The 24676-nt window shown below is 45.1% G+C and overlaps 1 protein-coding gene across 7 annotated transcripts in view; it reads left to right on the top strand.

Annotated features, from left to right (window-relative positions):
• Positions 1 to 24676, top strand: part of PBX1 (PBX homeobox 1) — a 579370-nt gene that overhangs the window by 293668 nt on the left and 261026 nt on the right. The window lies entirely within an intron of this gene.

Raw genomic sequence — 24676 nt, 5'->3', positions numbered from 1 at the left:
TTTGGAACCTGCCCTTATTGACAAACGACTCCCTAACCCCAAAATCTTAAACCCCTCTGCAACTCAGACTAACCTGAGCACAACCAAACAGAACACTCCCCCAGCCAATCAGAGCACAGCCAAGCCCCTAACCATTCAGAACACACCTCCACCCAATCAGAACACAGCCAAGCTCCCACCCAATCAGTTCATACCCTCACTGGCAGTTAAAAGGAAGAAACAGCTAAAACCACACATTGCTGCTCAAAGCAAGAAGCTAAAAACACCAGCCTGAAGATGACGAATGTGACTTCGTCGAAACGTTGCCAAGACACTTCCAATTTTACGCGGGAGAAAACCCGAACAACCAAAGACCTATATACATATATATATATATAATAAAATATAAAAATGAACACTAGGGTAATAAAAACTAATGCTAAACGCATTAAGACCAGGGTCCATGAGCACGAATTAGCAGTGAGAAGGAGAGACTGTCACTCCCAAATATGGGCCCATATGGTGGATCTAGGCCATAAGTTTAACTTTAGTGACGTCAGTGTATTGGCAAATGATAACACCAAAGGGGCCGCCTTCTTAGAGAGGCATGGCTCTCAGACAGTAAGTCTATTAATAGGCACATTGACCTATGCCCATCCTATTTAGCCTTAAGATCATGGAGTGCCAATAATCGGCGGCAACACCCCCGACGGCTTGATAACAATCTGGATAGCACCCGCACCGCCCAACGAACCAGGTGCAATTCGAAAGAAAGGAAGCAAACGCGAGGCACCTTGACCATCCCCGCGGGACTGCCGCAATCCCAGAAGATCAGGGGAGGGACAGGAACCAAGGTCCGGACCCCCGGCTACAAAGAGGAGATGAGGGAAGATACGGCAGGTGGAAATGCGGAGGAATCACCAAACGCAATGGCCTGCCCACACACCAAAAGAAACATCGCAGCTGGTCGGGAAAGGAGGAGAAAACCTCCCCATGTAGCTGGAACGATCAGCTCCTATGAGGACAAACCACGGGAGGTGGTTGATGATGAACCCCTACATACCGTTGGAGAGGAGGAAGGAAAGTCGGAGAGCGGCAGGGGGCGAGAGATCGAGCTGTCATACCCCCTACCTGACGATCCTGAGGACTCCCATAGAACATACGCGATCGCTTCCAACAAGGTAAAAAAGGGGAGAACTAAGGAAGAACACGGTAACCAGGAGGGACGCGCCCCGATGACTGTGCACACACCCCCAGGATTGAGCACTCGGAGTAAGACACGTGCGAGACAGCTGGGCATGACAACGAACAAGAGACGACCCCTCCACCATGCGGAATACCCCCCCACGCTATACCAGACTCGTAACAATTTACGGGATTACCAGGATGATAAACATATTAAAATCGAAAGCATTGAGACCGGAAATATATGGGACTCTAAAAGTAGCAACCGGACAGAACGGGGCGGAGAAAGGAACTTGGAACGTCCACCACCACCCAAGCCTGAGGGGAGATCGGAACATGAAAGCAACCGAAATAACTGGAATTGCCATTCAGCTAATCTGAGGTTGGGAGAACTGGAGACGGACGAGGATAAAAATACAACTAAGAAGAGAAAAAAAGCGCAGGCCAACTACACACGGCTGAACCAATCAGGCCCCATAACAAGATCAAGGAGCCGAGTGCAAACCTCGGCACGCCTATAAAAAGACCTTCTCATTCTCTGGCACGCCAGCCCTGAGGATGCCGGCAGGTGACGGCGAAAGCTTGGCGCTTTTTAAAACTTTTATAGTTTTAACCCATTAAAAACTTCTTTAGTTTTTATTACCCTAGTGTTCATTTTTATATTTTATTATGAATATCCCTAGGGTTCACATTTTTAACCTTTTTAATATAGATATATAGATATATATATATATATATATATATATATATATATATATAGATATATGTTTTCTGAGGTTTTCGTGGGTATTTGTATGTAAGTCTTTGGTTATTCGGGTTTTCTCCTGCGGAAAATGGTGTTTTTCAGCTTCGTGAAAACACCAGCTGAAGATGGACGAATGGGACTTCGGCGAAATGTCGCCAAGACACTTCCAATTTTACGTGGGAGAAAACCCGAACAACCAAAGACCTAAATATAATATATATATATATATATATATATATATATATATATATATATATATGTAGGTCTTTGGTTATTCGGGTTTTCTCCCACGTAAAATTGGAAGTGTCTTGGCGACGTTTCGACGAAGTCCCATTCGTCATCTTCAGGCTGGTGCTTTCAGCTTCGTGCTTCGAGCAGCAATGTGTGGTCTTAGCTGTTTCTTCCTTTTAACTGCCAGTGGGGGTATGAACTGATTGGGTGGGAGCTTGGCTGTGTTCTGATTGGGTGGAGGTGTGTTCTGATTGGTTAGGGGCGTGGCTGTGCTCTGATTGGCTGGGGGGTTGGCTGTGCTCTGATTGGCTGGGGGGTTGGCTGTGCTCTGATTGGCTGGGGGAGTGTTCTGTTTGGTTGTGCTCAGGTTAGTCTGAGTTGCAGAGGGGTTTAAGATTTTGGGCTGCCTTGCTATTTTTTGGCTTCGCGTTTGTGGTCGTGCCTCATTTCATGGAGGGTGTCAGTTTGCTTCATGTATGGATTGGAGGGCTTTAAAGTGGCTAATGATGCAGCTCTGGTCTGGCTTCTGGTTTGTGGTCGTGCCTCATCATCGGTGTGGCTTTGGGTTTGCTTTTTGCGTGGATGTGTGGTGGTGACATCCTGTGTGGTTTTTGTGAGTGTGGGTCTGGTATCATTTTTTGTGTTAGGGAGTCGTTTGTCAATAAGGGCGGGTTTCCAAATGGCTGGTAGGCGGGAGGTATCATCTCGCTTGTTCATGCTGTGTGGGCGTTTTTCTATCTCGATGGCTTCTCTGATTATTCTGTTATTAAAATGTTCACTTTTGGCAATGGTTCTGGTATTTTTAAAGTCAATTTCATGTCCTGTGGCTTTAAGGTGTTGGACCAGGGAAGATGTTGGTTCCTCTTTTTTGACTGAGTTCTTATGTTCTTCAATGCATGCACTTATTCTTCTGTTGGTTTGTCCGATGTATGTGGTGGGACAAGTGGTGCATGGGATTTCGTATACTCCTTGATTTTCTAATTCAATTTTATCTTTGGGGTTTCTAAGGATGGTGGATATTTTTCTGTTTGTGCAGAATGCTGTTTTGATGTTGTGTTTATGGAGGATCTTACTGATTCTGTCTGTGGTGCCTTTTATGTATGGGAGGAGGGCTTTGCCGTTTTCTTGTTCTTCGTCTTGGATTTTAGTGGGGGTTTCTTTTTGGATTAGGTTTGTAATCTTATTTCTTTGGAATCCATTGGATGTTAGTACATTGGTGAGAGTGTGTAGTTCAGATTTTAGGTGTTGTTCGTCAGCTAAGCGTTTTGTTCTGGAGATGAGTGTCTTGGCTACAGAGTTGATCTGTGCTGGGTGGTGGTGTGAGAGAGCGTGCAGATAGCGGTTTGTGTGTGTTTTCTTCTGGTAGATGGTGTGTCCTAGGGAGCCATTGGATTTCTTGTAGACTAAGACATCCAGGAAGGGAAGTTGGTTGTTAGCTTCTGTTTCCATGGTGAACTGTATTTTGGGGTGTAGGCTGTTGAGGTGTGTGAGGAAGTTGTCCAGTTTTTCTTTCCCATGTGGCCAGATTATGAAGGTGTCATCTACAGGTTTTTGAGTATAACCTGGCATGTGTTGCAGTTGATCTTGTATATTTGATGCAACCCAAAGAACCATTACCAACCAGTGGTTTGTCCTCCATTGTATACAAGATCAACTGCAACACATGCAAATGTAACTACATTGGAGAAACATCAAAAAGACTTAAAACCAGAATACATGAGCATGTTTTGGCAGTAAGAAGAACAATGTTCCCAAGTCTGGACCCATATAGCTGAGCATGGCCACACTTTCAACTTTAAAGGAGCAGAAGTCATTGCTCATGATTCCACCAAAGGAGGCCGTCTTTTAAAAGAAGTTTGGTTTTCAGACTGTGATTCTATTAATAGACACCTAGACCTACTACCTCCTTACCAAACCCTAAAAAGACATTTACAAAAACATAAAATACCTAAACACTTCAACCCAAGTAATAATAACACAAAAACACCACCCCACCCACTTATCAAACCCCAAACCAACACAATAGATATCCTTTCTACAACACAATCCTTTTCAAACCTAATTAAAGAATATAATTCTAACACAACCATGACAACTCACACAACCAACACACCATGTTCTGATATTCTCACACACAGAAACAACAACCCCCCTGACCACAACATCCAGGACACAAACATCCAAAACATAAATCCTGCAACCTCACAAGACACTCACACATAACAAACATACACACACAACACCTAAGTAACAACAGAATATTAAGACCAAGACCAAAACTCCCCCCTGCAATGAAATATGACTTATCACATTCAATGGAACAAAATATTACAGCCCAATTCCCAAACACCACAAAACCACCCACAACTAATAAGCATAACAAATGAACACACACAAACATTCCAAATAACTGTACCCAACAAAACACACACACACAGTAACCCTACACCAAACAAACTATACAATCCAAGAGGCTGGCTAAAAGGCATGCTGGATCTACGCGCCAAACATCTGACAAGCGCGACTTTTAAAATGGTCTTGAGACTGACTGCTCTATGCCTTTAAGGTAGTGGTTTTCAACTTTTTTAATGCCGCGACCCCCAACCGGTCATAAGTTGAGGACTACCCAACTGGTCGTAAGTCGAGGACTTTCCTGCCCGGGAGTGCCGCGCACGCGTGGTGCCGCCCTCTGCACCGGCCAAGGCGTAGCTGGCAAGCGGCAGAGATGGCGCAGGCCAACCACCGGCTGGGCCACCAGCTGGCCCAGCCCAAGGGAGGTAAGGCACCTGCTGGGCCCCACACGTGCCAGCAACCCTCCCTGCGCCCGCTGGCCTCCCACCTCCCACCCCTGGCCCTCTTTTACTTACATTTTTAGTAGTTGCTCAGCAGGGAGGGGTGGAAACTTCCAGACAGCTCGCCTTCGCTGCAGACAACTTGCAGCACCATTTGCAGAATGGAACTTTTGGTGCGCTCAGCAGGGCAGAGACAGCCTGGACAACTCCTATTGGCTTTCAAAAGCCAATAGAATAAAAGGGAGTAGCACAGCTAAGGAAAAGGGAAAAAAATGGTGGACTGTGTTGTTTGGTGACTCACGTGAAATGGTCGTTTGACCCCAACTGGGGTCCTGACCCAGAGGTTGAGAATCACTGCTTTAAGAGCTTCTTAAGCACGTTATGTGAACATGCCTCACTGCAACCATTTTTAACTGTTATGTAAATTTATGCACATACTCCCCCTTCTCATTTAGCCCTTTGCTCTGATGATGCTAACAGGTTGTTAACGAAAGCTCAGCAATTAATAAAAAAAAGCCTTTTATCTTACATCCCAGAGCTCTTTATTTTTATCTGATTGACTATATATATATACATACATACATACATATATATATATAGTCAATATATATATATACATACATATATATTTGTTTTCTGAGGTTTTCGCGGGTATTTGTATGTAGGTCTTTGGTTGTTCGGGTTTTCTCCCGCATAAAGTTGGAAGTGTCTTGGCGACATTTCGACGAAGTCCCATTCGTCATCTTCAGGCTGGTGCTTTCAGCTTCGTGCTTTGAGCAGCAAGGTGTGGTCTTAGCTGTTTATTCCTTTTAACTGCCAGTGGGGGTATGAACTGATTGGGTGGGAGCTTGGCTGTGTTCTGATTGGGTGGAGGTGTGTTCTGACTGGTTAGGGGCTTGGCTGTGCTCTGATTGGCTGGGGGAGTGTTCTGTTTGGTTGTGCTCAGGTTAGTCTGAGTTGCAGAGGGGTTTAAGATTTTGGGCTGCCTTGCTATGTTTTGGCTTCGCGTTTGTGGTCGTGCCTCCTCTTCATGGAGGGTGTCAGTTTGCTTCATGTATGGATTGGAGGGGTTTAAAGTGGCTAATGATTAATTAAATTAATTAATTAATTAATTAAACCCCTCCAATCCATACATGAAGCAAACTGACACCCTCCATGAAGAGGAGGCACGACCACAAACGCGAAGCCAAAACATAGCAAGGCAGCCCAAAATCTTAAACCCCTCTGCAACTCAGACTAACCTGAGCACAACCAAACAGAACACTCCCCCAGCCAATCAGAGCACAGCCAAGCCCCTAACCATTCAGAACACACCTCCACCCAATCAGAACACAGCCAAGCTCCCACCCAATCAGTTCAGACCCCCACTGGCAGTTAAAAGGAAGAAACAGCTAAGACCACACATTGCTGCTCAAAGCACGAAGCTGAAAACACCAGCCTGAAGATGACGAATGGGACTTCGTCGAAACGTCGCCAAGACACTTCCAACTTTACGCGGGAGAAAACCCGAACAACCAAAGACCTACATACATATATATATGTGTGTAAAAAAGGATATATGCAGTATTATCTTCATTTTAGATATCAAAAGGGTTTTGCGGCTCCCAGTGTTTTGTTTTCGGTGGGAAACGGGTCCAAGTGGCTCTTTGAGTGTTTTGGGTTGCCTACCCCTGCCCTAAAGTTACTCCCAGGGTCACAAGCCATAGTTTGAGAATTCCTGTGTTATAGCCCTGGTGGTATATTGATATGTTGCAATATAATAGTTACATTGCATCTTACTATAGTTGTAATAATCAGCTTTCAAATTCAGTGGTGAGATTGCTTGAGAGAGAAGAGTTCTGACACTTCTTGTTTCATTCAGCAGCAGCTGAAAAAGAAGCATCTACTGGTGGTAATCCTAACTATCTCATGGAGAAGGGATTTTCTGCAATGGGCAGCTCCTCTTATAAGTTTTTGGTCTCCTTGCTGGTCCCCCCAGAGCAAACTGTAGCCTCTCCAGGCATCCACCCTGCTTCATTACAGTCTCCGTTCAGGCTAAGCTTGGACTTCTTAAACTTCCAATCCTTATAATTACTATGATTAAAAGTAGCTGCAAGGGAACTATTTGCAACACCAAATAAAACATGTGAGTCTCTGCTTGAGCCAATGTCACAGGTTTCCAGCTCAGGGGACCATGAGAGATGAAGGAACCACCAAGCTTGGTTGGTACAGTGGCTGTCAGCTCGGTTCACCCTAGCTGTCAAACACCAAATGCAATGGGCTTCATTTTTTTAATTGACACCTTCTTCTTGTGCTCAGTGCTTATACACATATTAGCCTCATTTGCTTTCAGTCACTTTGTCTTTATCTCTCAAATCCATCCTCAGGTCCCTCAAATAAAGAAGCATTCAGTAATGGGAACTAACTGGACAATCCATGCTTCTGAAGGTTCAAGCAAGGGCTGTCATTGTCTTGGCAGAATAAAAGAACAGCAACAAAGACAAGAACTAGCAGATGCACCCTGGGCTTTGAAAAAGAATAGGGCAAAGCTTTGGAAAAGGTCTAGCCCTAATATGTTTGTATCAAATTTGACTCTGCAATTATCCCAGAATTCCCTGGAAGGGTTGTGTTATACCTAACTGTAGAACTAACTAACTAATGGTTATGGAAAGATTGAAACTATTGCACTTATCCAGTTTTATAGAAAAAAAGTAAATGTTCTGAAGCTTGATTCGGATCAATTCAATGCACTATTGGCTAGTGGTGGAAGTGATTTTAAATAGTTGCAACTTCTGTGCTAGAATGGCTGCTGGAGTCAGCTCAAACAACATCCAAAACATAGACTCATAGAATCAAAGGGCTGGAAGGGACCTTGGAGGTTCTATAGTACAACCTCCTGCCCATGGCAGGAGGCTTGTTATCATCCCAGACAAATTGTTGTCCAATCTTTTCTTGAAAGCCTCCAGCAATGGAGCACTCACAACACTAGCAAGTGCCAGGAAATTCCTCCTTAATTCAAAGTTGTATCTCTCTTTAACAATTTCCACCCATTGCTTCTTGTCCTACCCTCAAGAATAAGTCAACACTCACCTCTTTGTGGTAGCCCCTCATGTACCAGAAGAGAGCTATCATGTCACCCATAATGCTTCTCTTCATTAGGCTAGACATACCTTAACTATTGTTCATATACTTTATCCTGCAGACTCCTTATCATCTTAGTTCCTCTTCTCTGCACTCTTTCAAGGCTCTTGGTATCTTTTTTGTATTATGGCGATCAAAACTCAAAGCAGTATTTCAAGTGTGGCCTCGCTAGTGCAGTATAACCACTGTGTCAACTTTGAAAATGAGTGTGGCTGCAGCCATTTTTCCTACTCATTTTCAGTTGACAGATAGCACAGAGGGAGGGGGGTTTACCAGCTGCTCTGCTAGACTAAATAGATTTTCTTCCATGGGAACCAATGTCATTGGCTGCTCCCGGGAGTAAGCTGGGTGTTCTATGAAAAGCCCGCCAAGAATATGTATTGGGGAACATAGTAGCTTGCATAGCTTTAGGGGTGGGATTTCTTAACTTTTTATTGGGGATTGTTACATATCTATTCAGACTTGGTTTCACTTTTGACGTGTCGATACTTTGTATCAATACATTTTCCTTGAGGAACTTGCAAGCCTCGGAGTTCTACTTTATTTGTCTCTGTCTGTCGGAACCATGAAACACTGGCTCATACCTAAATGGTGGTCTACTAGGACACTTAAGAACCTTATCACAGTCACTACTGTTGAGCCAGTTACCACCTATTCTATACCTGTCAAGATTCTTGAAGCGCTTAACTCTCTTAAGCAAATACACCAGCTGCAGTTTTTTATAAATAGATTGCCTATTCTACATTAAAATATTAGGTCAGAAAATTCACCTATAAGAACGTCCTGCCGGCGTATGAAGCAAACGATCCACCAGGTACGTTGCGGTAGTCAACAAAGGTTTATTTCTCCGTTGAAAACAAAACCAGCTCTGGGACACACCCCTTCCCCGCGTCCTAAATAACCCGATCACCACACCCACCGTGTACGCCCCAATCACCCTGATTATCCTCGTAGATTACAGCCCTCACCTGTACCGCGCCTCCACCCCGCCCCCCTTCCCAGCAACCACAACTTGTCAGACCCAGCGTCCTATGTTGGTATGTCCATTTTGCATAATGCCGGTCTATCCCATTCTCTCCGTCGGCACGGTAATTAGTCACATGGGCCGTCCGTCACTGTGTAAGCGCCGGCAGCAGTTCATTCACATCGCCGGTGCTCGGCTCCCACAGGGCTGCTTGGAGCGCTATACGGAGATTCGGGTACCGTACCTCTTCTACACGCAGGTAGGTCTCACGCTGGGTCTGACATTCGGCTCCCCCTCACCATAAAGCCCCCTGAAATGGAACATGAACAATTACATCTATTATCTGGCCATCGTGGGCGTGTCACCTATCCCCCGGCCCCTTAGCTTGTGCGGCCACATCCTGTGATATCGACGGGTGAGGGCAGGGACGGAAACATCCTCCTCCCGTACCCAGGATGCCTCAGATAAGGGGTATCCCTTCCATAACACCAGATAATACAGGTTGCCCCTCCGCCACCGAGAATCTAGTATGTCTTGTACCTCATACCTTCCCGGGGCAATGGGTCCTGGGGGAGGTTTGTTGTGGGTGTCCCCCTCTACAGGCTTCAACAAACTCACATGGAATACTGGGTGTATCTTACCAAGCAATTCCGGCAACTGAAGCTGCACCGTAACAGGGTTGATGATGCGTACTATGCGGAAGGGCCCAATGTATTTTGGCGCTAGCTTCTTGCATGGTACCTGTAACTTAACATATTTGGTTGATAGGTACACCCGATCACCCACTCTTAGTTGCATTGGTATTCTACGACCCTTGTCAGCCTGCTCTTTCGCTATCCTTTCTGCTTGCTGTAAGGCCTTTTTTACTGTACCCCACACCTGGCCTGCACGGGACATCCAGTCTCCAGGCTGTAGGTTCAAGTCTCCCGGCGACTCGCCCCCAGGCAGCGGAACTGGGTCGTATCCGTAAACTACTTGAAAGGGGGTTAACCCGGTGCTTTTATGTACTGCGTTGTTATACACTAACTCTGCGAACGGCACGAAATCTATCCAATCCGACTGCTGGTAAGATACATACGATCGTAGATATCGTGAAATCGCTGCGTTAGCCTGTTCCGCCGCCCCATTGGTACAAGGATGGTATGCGGAACTCAGTCCTTGTGTGGTTCCGATGCTCGCGAGGAATTGACGCCAGAATTGGGCTGTGAACTGAACGCCCCGGTCGGAAATAATCCGACGAGGTGCTCCATGTAATCGATAAATATGTTGCACAAACAATTTTGCTAACTTCCTCGCAGACGGCAACCCCTTGCAGGGGACAAAGTGTGCTTGTTTCGAGAATAAATCAACAACCGTCTATATGACCGTGTAACCCCTGACGTTTGGTAACTCAACGAGGAAGTCCATCCCGATGTCCTGCCAGGGCCGAACTGGGTTAGACACCGATTGTAGCAGTCCCATCGGTCTCTTCGGTACCACTTTAGCTTGTGCACATATATGGCATTCCTTGACATACCGCTCAATATCCTTCCGTAGGCTAGGCCACCAGAACCGGCGTCTCGCCAGGTGGAGCGTCTTTACAAATCCAAAATGACCTGCCACCTTGGAGTCGTGACATTGGTGAAATACCCGATGACGCAATTCCGGGGGGATGTATAACCTATTCCGATACCAGGCCAATCCATCACGATGGGTTAACAATTCGGGATTCGCTTGCAACCAGGGATCGGTCACCAATACTGACTGCAATTCCTCCTCCAGCGTTGCCACTTTTGCACATCCCCCCGTCTGCGCGGGCTCCATACTACATATCGGCATAATAGTTTGGATCACTTGTTCCTTTTTACTATCATATTGTGGTAGCCGTGAGAGCGCATCTGCTAAGAAGTTCTTCCCTCCGGGTACTACCTTCAGGCTAAACCTGAACCGCTGAAAATACTGCGCCCATCGAACGTGTTTTGGCGCCAATCTCCTCGGCGTCTGGAGGACCATTAGGTTCCGGTGGTCCGTCCACACCTCGAAGGGGTGCTGTGCACCTTCCAATAAGTGGCGCCAGGTGGATAATGCCCATTTTATTGCGAATGCCTCCTTCTCCCACACCGCCCACCGTCGCTCTGGGTCGGTAAATTTTTTGGAGGTATATGCGCACGGTTGCAATTCGCCCTGTCCGTTACGTTGCATCAAAAGTGCTCCGACGGCCACATCACTGGCGTCGGCTTGCACCACATATGGTCTACTCGGGTCGGGGTGTAATAACACTGGTTCCTTTGCAAATAGTCGTTTTAGCGACTCAAAGGCCCGTTGACAGTCCACAGTCCAATCTAATGCTTGTTTAGGGTGAGGTTTGCCAGTCGTGGTTTTGGTGCGTAACAGTTGGGTTAATGGTAGGGCCACGTCGGCGAACGAGGGGATGAACTGCCGGTAGAAATTGGCAAACCCCAAGAATCTCTGCAGTTGACGACGGTTCCTTGGGGCCTGCCATTCTAAGACACTGCGAACTTTACTAGGATCCATTTCTATCCCTGTAGCGGAGACTCTGAACCCTAAATAGTCAATCCTAGTCTTGTGAAACTCGCACTTCGACAACTTACAGTATAAATTGGCATCCAGTAATTTTCGCAGTACTGTCCGTACTAATTGCACATGGTCTTCCAACGTCTGTGAGTAGATCAGTATGTCATCCAGATATACAAGGACACCTCTATATAGATGGTCATGCAACACTTCGTTGATCAGTTGCATAAATACAGCCGGCGCTCCTTGTAATCCGAAAGGCATCACCTTGAATTGGTAGCTACCCAGGGGACAGTTGAACGCTGTTTTCCACTCATCCCCTTCTCTGATGCATACCCTATAGTATGCCTCACGGAGGTCTAGTTTTGTAAAGATTTTCCCAGCTGCTAAATGGGTAAGTAGGTCTTTCATAAGCGGCAGGGGATAAACCTGGTCTATGCACACAGCGTTCAGGCCTCGAAAGTCTACACACAATCGCAATCCCCCGTCCTTTTTCCCCTGGAATATGACTGGGGCTGCTATCCGCGAACGTGCTGACTCTATAAAGCCCCTAGCCAAGTTCTTATCAATGTACTTTCTCAATTCTTGCAATTCTGCAAATGTCATAGGGTACATTCTGGGTTTAGGCAACTTGGCCCCAGGAGCGAGTTCGATTGCACAATCTGTCCATCGGTGAGGTGGCAAACAGTCACACTCCCGTTCGCTGAACACAGCCGCGAGGTCATCATATACCTGTGGATATTGAACCTCGCCCTTCTCCTGTACCGGTTTTGAGGAGTTTAACTCTTTACCCCTAGTCTGGTCATCCGGCGGCCGTGGTTGAGGGCCCACTGCTAGCCTTAGGTGTCTGGATCCCTCTGCCCACCAGATCGTGGGTGTCCACTTATCCATCCACACTAATCCCAGAATGACAAACTCGGACATAGTGGGAACAACTATGAAGCGTATAAGTTCCCAATGACCCCCTATATCCATTCTAACAGGCTCCGTCACCAATGTAGTCGGGACCCCTCCCAACAGAGAGCCATCCACTTGTTCAAAACAAATCGGGGATTTTAATCGGGCCACCCTGATCCACATCTGTTGCACCACTCCCTTACTGATTAGGCACCTTGTGCACCCTATGTCCAGTAATGCCGAAAAGGGCATCGACTCACCCGTAACCGGGCTTGTCAATGTAATCGGGATGGTGAAGGGGACGATGGGTTCACTCACCATTGGATCCTCCACCGGCTCTTCCTCCTCGTACTCCTGCAATATAGGGAACGCCTCATCGGGTTTTTGCTGGACCTGCGACTGTCCCAGTTGGTAGGCAACCCGTGATTTCTCTGCTGGTCTCTTTGGCGTGACCCCTGGTGTACCAATCGCCGTAGGTGTACCTGTTGGCTTGGGTAATCCACACTCCGTGGCTCGATGACCCGGCCGGTTACAGCGGAAGCATCTGAAGGTAGGCCTCGAACGTACCGTTCCCGGCACGGTCTGCGTGGTACCACCCACGGGCCTATCCTCCCGCCTTCCGGGATGATCCCTCAGCCCGACATCCAACTCTACCGCTGCCCTATACCAGTCGGCTAGACGCCCCATCACTCCCCTGACTATACATGCTTGACGGATGGTGGTATCCAGGCCAGTGCGGAAGTGGTGGATTAGCAAGCTGTCTGGCCATGACCTGAGTCTCCCTGCCACCTTTTGGAACTCGCGAATATATTCCTGTACTGGTCTACCCTTTTGCTGCAATCCCACTAACTGGACCTCAGCCCGTAGCTGGCGTGTTGTGTCCTCAAACCTCGTTTTCAGTGCATCGAGGAAAAGGCCTACATCGGCTAGCTCCCTGGCTTGGTCGCTATATAGGTCTGCGGCCCAAGCAGCGGCCTCTCCTTGCAAGCTCGCAGTGACCGCTACCACCATTGCCCAGTTGGACGAATACAGGGTTGTATAACGATCCAGATGGTTCAGTACATGGCTAAGGAATACCGCCAGACGGTCCGGATCCCCGTCGAACGTGAGGGAAATGGGTGGAGGATTCCACATCACCTGCTGAGGCCATGGAGCCGGCACCTGACCGCCATATGGGCCCATCCCTGGATGCGCTATAGGACGGGATCCCGCTCCCAGGGAGTCCGCCCCATCCCCGTCCGGACCCTCCGGTGGAGGCCGCACTCCCCGTGTGTCCAGTCCATACCGTGGGCGCTCGGTTCCGGTTTGCCTTGCCACCGGGTCACGTAGTGTGAAACGACCCCCTGGCGGTAGTTTAAACTCCGGGCTTGCCATTTGAAAGCGGGGCACATACGGGGTGCTATCCTTAACGGGGCTGCGCATGGTAGCTGGATAGATACGCTCCCCGAATTGTTCCCTAAGGACCTCTAACGTATATTGTCCTGGAGCTGTGGAACAGCTCCAGTCCTCTTCGTCATCTCCGGTCATCCGGCGTTCCCTCCAGCCGGCGAAACTGGGTGCCAGCCGCCGCCCCCTACCATCCTCTGGGAGACCTGCGGCTGAACCGAGCCACCACTCGCCTTCTCCCAGCGTAGGCTTGCGCCGTCTGGTTCCTGGCTCCACAGCCGCAGGGACACGTCCCCTCTCTTTCGGGCGCACCGCCGGCTGCTCCTCCCCCTCGACTCCAGTGTCCGGGCTCTCCAACTGCTCGTCGGCCTCTGTAGGCTCCTTGCCACTAATCGGGTCCTCCTCCTGTGTTCCCTCGGCCATAACTCCGCAGCACCAGCCGACCGCGCAAGGGGCAAGAAGTGAGAGCTGGTTTACTATAAGAACGTCCTGCCGGCGTATGAAGCAAACGATCCACCAGGTACGTTGCGGTAGTCAACAAAGGTTTATTTCTCCGTTGAAAACAAAACCAGCTCTGGGACACACCCCTTCCCCGCGTCCTAAATAACCCGATCACCACACCCACCGTGTATGCCCCAATCACCCTGATTATCCTCGTAGATTACAGCCCTCACCTGTACCGCGCCTCCACCCCGCCCCCCTTCCCAGCAACCACAACTTGTCAGACCCAGCGTCCTATGTTGGTATGTCCATCTTGCATAATGCCGGTCTATCCTGTTCTCTCCGTCGGCACGGTAATTAGTCACATGGGTCGTCCGTCACTGTGTAAGCGCCGGCAGCAGTTCATTCATGTCGCCGGTGCTCGGCTCCCACAGGGCTGCTTGGAGCGCTGTACGGAGATTCGGGTACTGTACCTCTTCTACACGCAGGTAGGTCTCACGCTGGGTCTGACATCACCTAGTTCAGAACACAGCAACTGTTAGTCCCTTAATAGGATCAGCTTGAACTATCTTGCCTGTAGTAATTTATAAACTACTGTTCTTCTGAGGGACCTAAATAGCTTGGAATCACATATTTTAGATGGTCACCTTCTTGTAAATAAATCTGTTTGATTCAGAGGTTTATACTCAAAAACCTGCAGCATAGCATCATGGATCTGCCCCTGGACCCCACTCCAGATGTGAATTCAATCAGAATAGAAGGGATCCTGGAGTTCTTCTAGTTCAACTCTCTGCTCAAGCAGGAGGCCCTGTATCATTTCAAACAGGTGGCTATCCAGTCTTTTCTTAAAAACCTCCAGTGATGAAGCACCCACAACGTCTGTAGGCAAGCTGTTCCACTGGTTAATTTTTCTTATTGTTAGGAAGTTTCTTCTTAATTCTAGGTTGCTTCTCTCCTTGATTGGTTTCCATCCATTGTTTCTTGTCTTCTGGTGCTTTGGAAAATAAGTTGACCCCCTCTTCTTTGTGGAGGAGGAGGAGAAGGAGGAGTTTGACTTTGTAGAGGAAAGGGCAGAGCCGAGTATTAGTCAGGATCGGGGCTCATAGAGTGCTAGCCTGATGGGGCAGCCTCAGCTGGGTCGATTAGAGGACCAACAGGCTGAGTGAGGTGAGCTGCAGCAAGTTGTCCAGGAGGCTCCAGGCAAGGACTAGGAGCTGCTACCACTCATTAGCAATGAAAAGGAGGTGGAATCCACACCTCCCCCTGATCCAAGGACACACAGAGCAGAGAGGAGACAGGAACAACTTCAGTCAGCTAGATTACTCATGAGGGGCCTCTCATAAAGACCTGCACTGGCGTTGCCTACTTAATCCCACTCTGAGGACTTGAGTGTTGCTGGAACAATGTGCCCAGTTCTATGTCTTGTGTGCTCATGCTGTGTATCCTGATCTATTTGAATCATAGACTGTTTTCATGAACCTTGTGTATGCCTGTTGGACTCGGTTACACAGTGACTCTTGCCGTGTTGATCTTGCAATTTGGATCTGCACAACAGGGGTAATTTCCAAGGACTTGTTTGGGGACTTTGAATAAACACCAGTACAACTCTTGCTGTACGTGATGGTGGTGGGGAACAGGGGAGCACACATACATAGAAAACAGGTGGCTTCCACTGCATCATCATGACTACTATTTTGATGTTTCATGAGGGTTACCTCTACCCTCAGAAATCAAGAGTCAAGTGAATAGAAATAAGCTATTTTCTGTCTCTTGGAGAAATGGTAAGAGGAAAGTGAGTTGAAGGCAGCCAGAAAAAGGCTGATTGGTGACTTGATAAAGAACAATTAGTTAATTACATCCTCTGAGCTCAAGATTTATATGACTTCCAAGTATATTATCTCAGAGATCTAAGGAACAATTCAGAGGTATAATAAGAATATAAGTAAAGCTGGAATTCAAATGTCTATGATTTTTACTTGAAACTATAGCACTCTCCCAGAAAGATACAGATATGATGGGCTAAAATAGGATGATAGTTTTGGTGGAATCCAGTTTTGAGTTACAGCTTGCATAAAGTTACTGATTATAATGGCTGTGGCTTCTAGTAGCTATAGTCCAAACAATAGCAGTGAACTTATTGCTGGGCTTGAATGGGTGTGTGTGTTTTTTAGTAACATATATGAGTAGGATAAGGAGGTGTAAAGGCTCAGTGGTTAAAGGCGTTGAGCTTGTCAGCTGGAAAGTTGAGAGCCTGGGTTAAAGACCTGGATTGTAGACCAGACAGTCAATCCAGAGAGGTATGTTGTCTCCCTGGAGCAAAAATCAAAGATGTGGCTGAGAATCTAACCAAAATAATAAAACCCCTTTCTTCTACCACTTGTAGGGGCAAATGACATGAAAATGGACCTGAAAAAGGGTGAGCAATCTTTAGGATCTCTAGGACCTAATTGCAAGAAAAACCCCTAGAAAACAAATCAAATAATGAGGTAAGGAGGAATGGGAAGGAAGACAAACTACTGTATATTCCAGCGTATAAGACGACTGGGCGTATAAGACGACCCCCGACTTTTGAGAAGATTTTCAGGGTTTAGAAAGTCATCTTATATGCCGGAAAATACGGTACTTAGATTTCAGTAAGGCATTTGACAAAATAGACCACAACCTACTCCTTGGTAAGCTAGAAAAAGATGGAGTAGACAACATTACCACCAGATAAATCTGTAGCTGGCTGACAAACTGTACTCAATGAGTGGTCCTCAATGGCACTACATCCACATGAAAAGAAGTAAGCAGTGGGGTACCACAAGGTTCTGTCTTAGGCCCAGTACTCTTCAATATCTTCATCAATAATTTAGATGAGGGAACTGAAGGGGAACTCATCAAATTTACAGATGACATCAAATTGACAGGAGTAGCCAACACCCCAGAAGACAAATTCAGGAACCAAAAAGATCTTGACAAACTTGAACAATGGGCCCTATCCAACAAAATGAGTTTCAATGTGGAGAAAAGTAAAGTCTTACATTTAGACAGAAAAAACCAAAGGTACAAGTACAGATTGGGCGAGACCTGGCTTAATAACAATAACTGTGAGAGGGACCCTGGAGTCCTAGTGAGTGTGGGTCTTGACTATGAGTCAGCAGTGTGCAGCTGCAACCAAAAAAGCTAATACAATCCTGGGTTGTATAAACAGAGGCACCACTTTATAAAATCCTAGTAAGACCACATCTGGAATATTGCAGCCAATTTTGGTCACCATATCACAAAAAAGATGTTGAGAGTTTGGAAAAAAATCAGAGAAGAGCAACTAAGATGATCAAAGGCCTGGAGACTAAAACATGTGAAGAACAGCTGTGGGACTTAGGTCTGGCTAGTCTAAAGAAAAGAAGAAATAGAAGAGACATGATAGCAGTATTCCAGTATCTGAGGGGCTGCCACAAGGAAGAGAGGGTCAGGTTGTTTACCAGAGCACCAGAGGGAAGGACAAGAAACAACGGTTGGAAACTGATGAAAGAGAGAAGCAACCTGGAATAAAGGAGAAACTTCCTGACAGTGGACAGTCAACCAGTGGAATAGCTTGCCTCCAGAAATCGTGGGCACTCCATCACTGGAGATTTTTAAGAAGAGATTGGACATCCACTTGTCTGAGATGGTATAAGTTCTCCTGCATGAGCAGGGGCTGGACTAGAAGACCTCCAAGGTTCTGTTCTATTCTATTCTATTCTATTCTATTCTATTCTATTCTATTCTATTCGCTTGTAGCTCTGCAAGAAGAAAACTATTCGCTTGTAGCTCTGCAAGAAGAAAAGTATACCCAGGCAAGTTTATGCCAGAATATATTAAATGAATCCCCCCTCCCCAGTTTTCCGTGGGAGCACTGTCCTTGGCCTCAAGAAGATATGGATTCTGCCCAGTGAGCTTAAAGGAATAAAGTTTGCCTTAGCTCCTGATGTCCCCTGCTAAAACATTTTACTGCATGTAAGTGTCATTAAATGTTCCCAATCAATCCCATCCAGCATTCTTTTCAAAGTCAGCTCTCCTCTCAGTGCATTGGAAGCAACATAAATAAGCACTGGCTGGTTCTCGGTCCAAAGTTTCTGCTCAGAGTTTGTAATTCAATACCCCTCTCTTTCCTATGATAAACCTGCATTTGCTGTTTCACCGCTTCTTTCTATTCCCCTCCATCCTCCCCACCCCACCCCCTACTCCTCTCCCTCAAGTCAGCATTAAACTTCCGTTCCGTCTATGTGGACTAATGAAATGTAGGAAATCTGTTTTTGGTGGGAAAAAAAAGCTTTCCCAAAGAGAGCACCAAGTATACAGAGATCAGAAGTATGAACAGTGGCAGTAGCACTGCTACGGTTGGACTGCTCAGGCAAAGAGGATGGGCTACGAGAGGAGGAGAAGAACTTTGAGGCATTGCGCAGGCAAAGTGAGTGAGCTTTTTTTTTCTTTTGCAGAGCGTACCGGCAGGGTGTGCTAACTCTCCTCTAAAGAAATAGCTACCATGGGTGGGTGAGGAGAAGAGGACTCTGGTGGGCTGCGTGAGACAGACAGAGAAAGAGAGGGGGGGGAGAGGGAGAGAGATGGGGGAGAGGGAGAGAGAGATTAGTACGCTTGAAATGCAACAAAATATGTGAACCTGTGTGGAAAGAGTATGTTATATCTGTGTAACATCGAGTCAATCTGTTTTTATCCCAAAACGGGGGGAGGGGGAAGAAGCGTGCAAGGAAAGAAAGAGGGCTTTACTTCTTTCCATTCCCGTGGAAGTCGAACCTCTCCCCCCCACTCTCCGTCTCGCGTCCTTCTAGATTTGCCGCAGTGAGGCAGAGGTTTTCCGCAAGTATGGTATATTCAGGCGTATAAGATGACTGGGCATATAAGATGACCCCTGACTTTTGAGAAGATTTTCAGGGTTTAGAAAGTTGTCTTATATGCCAGAAAATACGGTAAAACACCAAATAGGAACCATACCCAGAGTCAGACATAAAGATCTCAAATACCTATATACAAATGCTCAAAGTTTGGGGAACAAACAGGGTGAATTTGAATTATTAATACATGAAAATTGATATGATATAGTCAGAATTACTGAAACTTGGTGGGATGAAACCCATGACTGGAACATACTAATAGAAGGATACAAACTGTTCAAAAAACCCAGACCCCATAAAAGAGGAGGTAGAGTTGCATTATATGTAAAAGACCACTATATTGCTACAGAAATGCATGAAACCAATTATGAAAACCTCCTAGAATTCATATGGGTCAACATAAAAGAAAAAAAGAGTGACATTGCCATAGGTGTATACTACAGGCCACCCAATCAGGTAGAAAAAATAGATGTACTCTTGCTAGCCAATTAACAAATATTTGTAAGAAATACATTACAACAGTGATGTCAATTATCTTGACATCAATGGGAAGACTAATTTTGCACCAAGTGAGAAATCAAATAGGTTCGTGACCAATTTAGCTGCCAATTTTGTTGTCCAAAAGCTAGTGGCAGGAACTAGAGAGACAGCCATACTGGACTTAATTCTCATGAACAGAGAAGAAGTGATAGAGGGAATTGAAACTGCAGGAAACTTGGGTGAGAGTGACTGGAATTGAATATAATGCAAACACAAGCAATAGAACATAATGATACCAGAGTCTTAGATTTTAAAATAATTGATTTTAACAAACTAAGAGAGAGTTTGGGAAAGATTCTGTCAGTGCTGTGACAACTGAGAAACTGTAGACATTTAACCTTTTGCTTTCATTCTGATTTTTCTGTTATTTGGTATTCTCAGATGGAGAAGGGGGAAGGGGGAATGCTTGTACTAATTCAGTTAGCCATAACATTTGCAACTATGAGAGAATCAAGGTCAATGTTAGATAATGTTTTGGTGGGTTGAAAAGTTAGGAGGAAAGCTCGCATTTTGAAATAATTGGTGAATGTGATTTATGACAGCCTTTCTGGGGTGGGAATTGCAACTTGTTACTTTGTAGCAGGGGGGAGGAAACTTTAGTCTTGGGTTCAACTATGTAAGTGCCGATACTTTGTTTCCTAAATAAAATGTTCTTTGAGGAATAAATCTTTGCCTTGAAATTCTTTTAATTGGTTTCATCTATTGGAACCATGACATTAACCCAAGACTCCATTTTTTCTTAAATTCATGGGGTCCTGAGCTCCAGTCGCCTACCCAAAGCAGAAAGGAGGCTAACAAAGACTCAGGGAAGATCCCAAAATGGAGAAGGAGGAGGAACCTTTTACCAGCACAGTAACCACAGCTATTATATAGGCAGATGGAGTGCAGGCCATCGCACCGATAGAAAGCGTGGTTTCGGAGACTCCAGTGGCAGGGGCGAGACCAAAGAAATGGGAGCACATCTGATCATCAGAATGGACCCTGCCTAGTGGAGACTTGTGGCATTCAGTTGCGGCCCAGCAGAAAAAGAATTCTTGAAAGGCTGCTGAAGCTGAATTTCTACTGACTACCTCCCACAAGTCGCAGTCTCCTGACCAAAGAGAAGCTAAGCATTTAGCACTATTGGATGAGTCGAGTGAGTGGAAATACCTGATAGCAATCCGAAGCCAGCCAGCTGAGCATCTGAGGGAGAAATTTGAAGGGCTAGACATGGGAAGCAATGAACAGGTCACCTGTCGGCTACTGACCAGCAAGAAGGATGACAAGCACCTCTGACATCATTCCCAGTCTAGAAGAAACCCTAGTCCCAGATGCGGGGAAGTGGCCAGCTGCTTTAACCTCAAGTCCAGTGTGGAGGAGAAGCCTGGAGCGTCACCAGCGGCATGCTAGCCCTGACCGTCGTCAGCAACAGGTGAGCCCTGACCACCATCAAGCGATGAGAATGGTATATGAGCCCCAAATGGCACCCATGTTACCTTAGCTGACACTGAGCAGAGATGGGCTGTTTGGGAGAAAGAAGCCTTTGCGATTAGATGGGCTTTACTGATGTGGCGTCATTTCCTAGAGGGGAGCAAGGTGCCTTTTGAAGTATGGACTGTTCACAAAAACTTAGAGACATTGAAAACTCCCTTTAAACTATCTCCCAAACAAGTATGCTGGGTACAATACTTTAATCATTTTAATTTTGTCCTTAAGTATATACCAGGTGGGAAAAATTTCTTGGCTGATGCCCTATCCAGATTACCCCAGTATAAAAGCCAAGACGAGCAGGTCATTGATTCCATTATGTCCACACAGCAGGTTGTCTCTCAGATAACCCCACAGAGACCCCAATCTGCAAAAATTCCTGACCCTGATGATCCTTTGACAAAGAAGGTAAAATAACAATCAATGGTTTAAGAACAATCAAGCCATCCTAACCGATAGAGATGGGTTGGCTTGTAAGGGAGGAAAATTATATTTGCCTAATTCACTCAGACTCCAAGCACTCCAACACAGCCATGATGCAAAACAGGCTGGCCACTTTGGTTACTTGAAAACACTGGATTTAATTTGGAGGCAGTTTTGGTGGCCAAGCTTAAAGAAAGATGTGGAGAACTATGTAAAAAGCTGCACAGTCTGTGATACCATGAAAAGAATTCCAGGGAACCCCCCTGGACTATTGCAGCCTGTTGCGGATCCTTCCCAACCTTGGGAAGAGATTGCTATGGACTTTATCATTGAGTTATCTGAAAGCAGGGGAAATACAGTAATATGGACTGTGATTGATCTTTTTTCAAGGCAGGCTCATTTCATCAACTGGTCCAGCCTCCTGTCTGCCCAGAAACTGACTAAGTTGTTCCTTAAAGACATTTACAGACTACACAGTGCACTAAAGCATGTGATCTCTGACAGGGGGGTACAATTCACAGCTAAATTCTGGAGAAACTTTCTAAACTAATTGGGTCTATGCAAAGGCTGTCATCGGCTTTTCATTCATCTACAAATGGGGTGACTGAAAAAGCGAATACAATGGTGGAGCAATAACTTAGATGCTATGTGGATTACCAACAAACAAACTGGACTGACCTCCCTTTCACTGAGGTGGCTTACAACAACATTGTCCATGGTAGCACCGGATTCACGCCTTTTAAAATCACCTATGGAAGGGTTTCCATCCCAATGCCTGAATACCCCAAGGAACCATCTGCCTCTCAGATTTTAGATAAATGGGTGTCAGCTTGGAAGGAAGTGTGGGATAATGCAAGGAAGCTTTGAAAAAGGCCTCAGAGATGTATAAAAAACAAATAGATAAGAAAAGGGCACCCCAAAGTCCTTTCATGTGGGGGGGAAGGTTTATCTATCCACAAAGTATTTGAGACTCAAATTGCCTAGCAAAAAATTGGGACCAAAATACCTGGGACCTTTCCCCATAGTGTGAATTTTAAAACCAGTTACTGTAGAATTAAAGCTCCCTCGACTCTTAGGGAAGATTCACCCAATATTTCACTGCAGCTTGTTGAAATCTTTCATAAAATCGACTCTGAGGCCCCCTCCCAAAAAAGCCCCTGGTCCCCTTGGGGTGGCTGAAAAGACTCATTACGAAGTGAAACGTATTCTCGATGCTAGATTGTGCAAAGGGAAATGGAAGAGGCTACTTGGGTGAAGTGTACAGATGTAAAAGCTGATAGACTTATTCATAAATTCTATGATAAACATCCGAACAAACCAAGGGAACTTCTTAACTTATGCTTTTGTTTGCTTTGCAGGACTTTTCCTTTCTGTTAAGGGGGGTCGGATATCAGTTCTGTGACAACTGAGAAACTGTAGCCATTTTACCTTTTGCTTTCATTTTGCTTTTTTCTGTTATTTGATATTCTCAGATGGAGAAGGGTGGAAGGGGGAATGCTTGTGTTATTTCAGTTAGCCATAACATTTGCAACTGTGAGAGAATCAAGGTCAATGTTAGATAAAGTTTTGGCGGGTTGAAAAGTTGGGAGGAGAGCTCGCATTTTGAAATAATTGGTGAATGTGATTTATGACAGCCTTTCTGGGATGGGAATTGCAACTTGTTACTTTGTAGCAGGGGGGGAGGGAACTTTAGTCTTGGGTTCAACTATGTAAGTGCTGATACTTTGTTTCCTGAATAAAATGTTCTTTGAGGAATAAATCTTTGCCTTGAAGTTCTTTTAGTTGGTTTCATCTATTGGAACCATGACAGATTCCTTGGATAAAAATCCTAAAGGGGGAAACAACTCAAGAAGTTTGGGAAACTCTGAAAAATATGGTCATAAAAGCCCAGTTCAGCACAATACCATTGAAAAAGAAAATCAAAAAATCCAAGAAGAAACCAGCATGGCTGTAAAAGATCTCTCTGATAAACTACAAGGCAAAAAGGGCAATTACCAAAAATGGGAAGAAGGACATATAACTAAGACAGAGGATCAGCAGATAGCCAGAATCTGCAAAGACAAAGTCAGGAAAGCAAAGGCTCAGAATGAACAAAGTCTTCCAACAAAAATCAAAGATAGTAAAAAAAAAAGTTTTTTTCAACATATAACTAGCAAGAAAAATCAAGGAAACAGTTGGTCCACTAAAGAGAGAAGAAGGCAAGAAAGTAAAAGGCAGCAAAGAGAAAGCAGAGCTGCTTAATTCATTCTTTCCATCAGTTTTCATGCAAAAAGAAACTATAGCCCAACCTACCAAAAACATAACTGAAAAGACAAGCTAGAAATAAAAGTTAAATAAGCAAAATAAATGGTAAGAGAACACCTGTCTGATCTTTTTTTAAAAAACAAGTTTTATTAATTTTTTAGTTTTTACATCAAGTTGCTTGGGAAACAACATGGTGATGGGGTAATCAATAATCCAAAAACAAAATTGTACATATATAGCTCAGGTTCATTCTTTAAAGATTCCCTCTCTATTTCCCTCAATTAATATAACATATTAAAATTAATACATTTCTAATAAAATTCAATCAATCAAAAAAAATTATCAATAGCATTTCACCTATATAAGTCCAAATCCTGTTTTCAAGCTTTACTAACTTACAGTTACCATAATCCAATTTAGCCTTAAATAAACATATTATTTACACTTCGGGTATCCCTAAGTTCCCTTGTTTCATAACATAATAATTATGTCTAAAATAAACATATTATTCCAACAGTTACATTCTTACATTTCCCAAATATATTCTATTTCTTATTCTAATAATTCATTTATTAATACCATGTTTTCCTTTATCACAATCCATTTTCTAGTTCTCCTTCCATTACAAAGTGATTATCATAGCTAAAATAAAACTATTACTCCAAAAAACAAAAATACATTTCTATTTCTTATCCTAATAACTCTTTATATAAAACCCTTTCCTTATTACAATTCCAAACTATATTCTAGTCAATAATTCATCTTAATTAGTATTAAATTAGTCAAATCTCTAAAAGCCTTTTTAATCCATTAAGTAAAATTTTAAATCTCATTTTTAAATCTAACTCTGGCTTTCTTTTTGTGCCAGACAGGT

Source organism: Crotalus tigris, unplaced genomic scaffold (assembly GCF_016545835.1).
Source record: "Crotalus tigris isolate CLP2741 ecotype Arizona unplaced genomic scaffold, ASM1654583v1 scf7180000024291.2576520, whole genome shotgun sequence".
Taxonomy (NCBI): Eukaryota; Metazoa; Chordata; class Lepidosauria; order Squamata; family Viperidae; genus Crotalus; species Crotalus tigris.
This window is presented reverse-complemented; position numbering and strand designations above follow the sequence as displayed.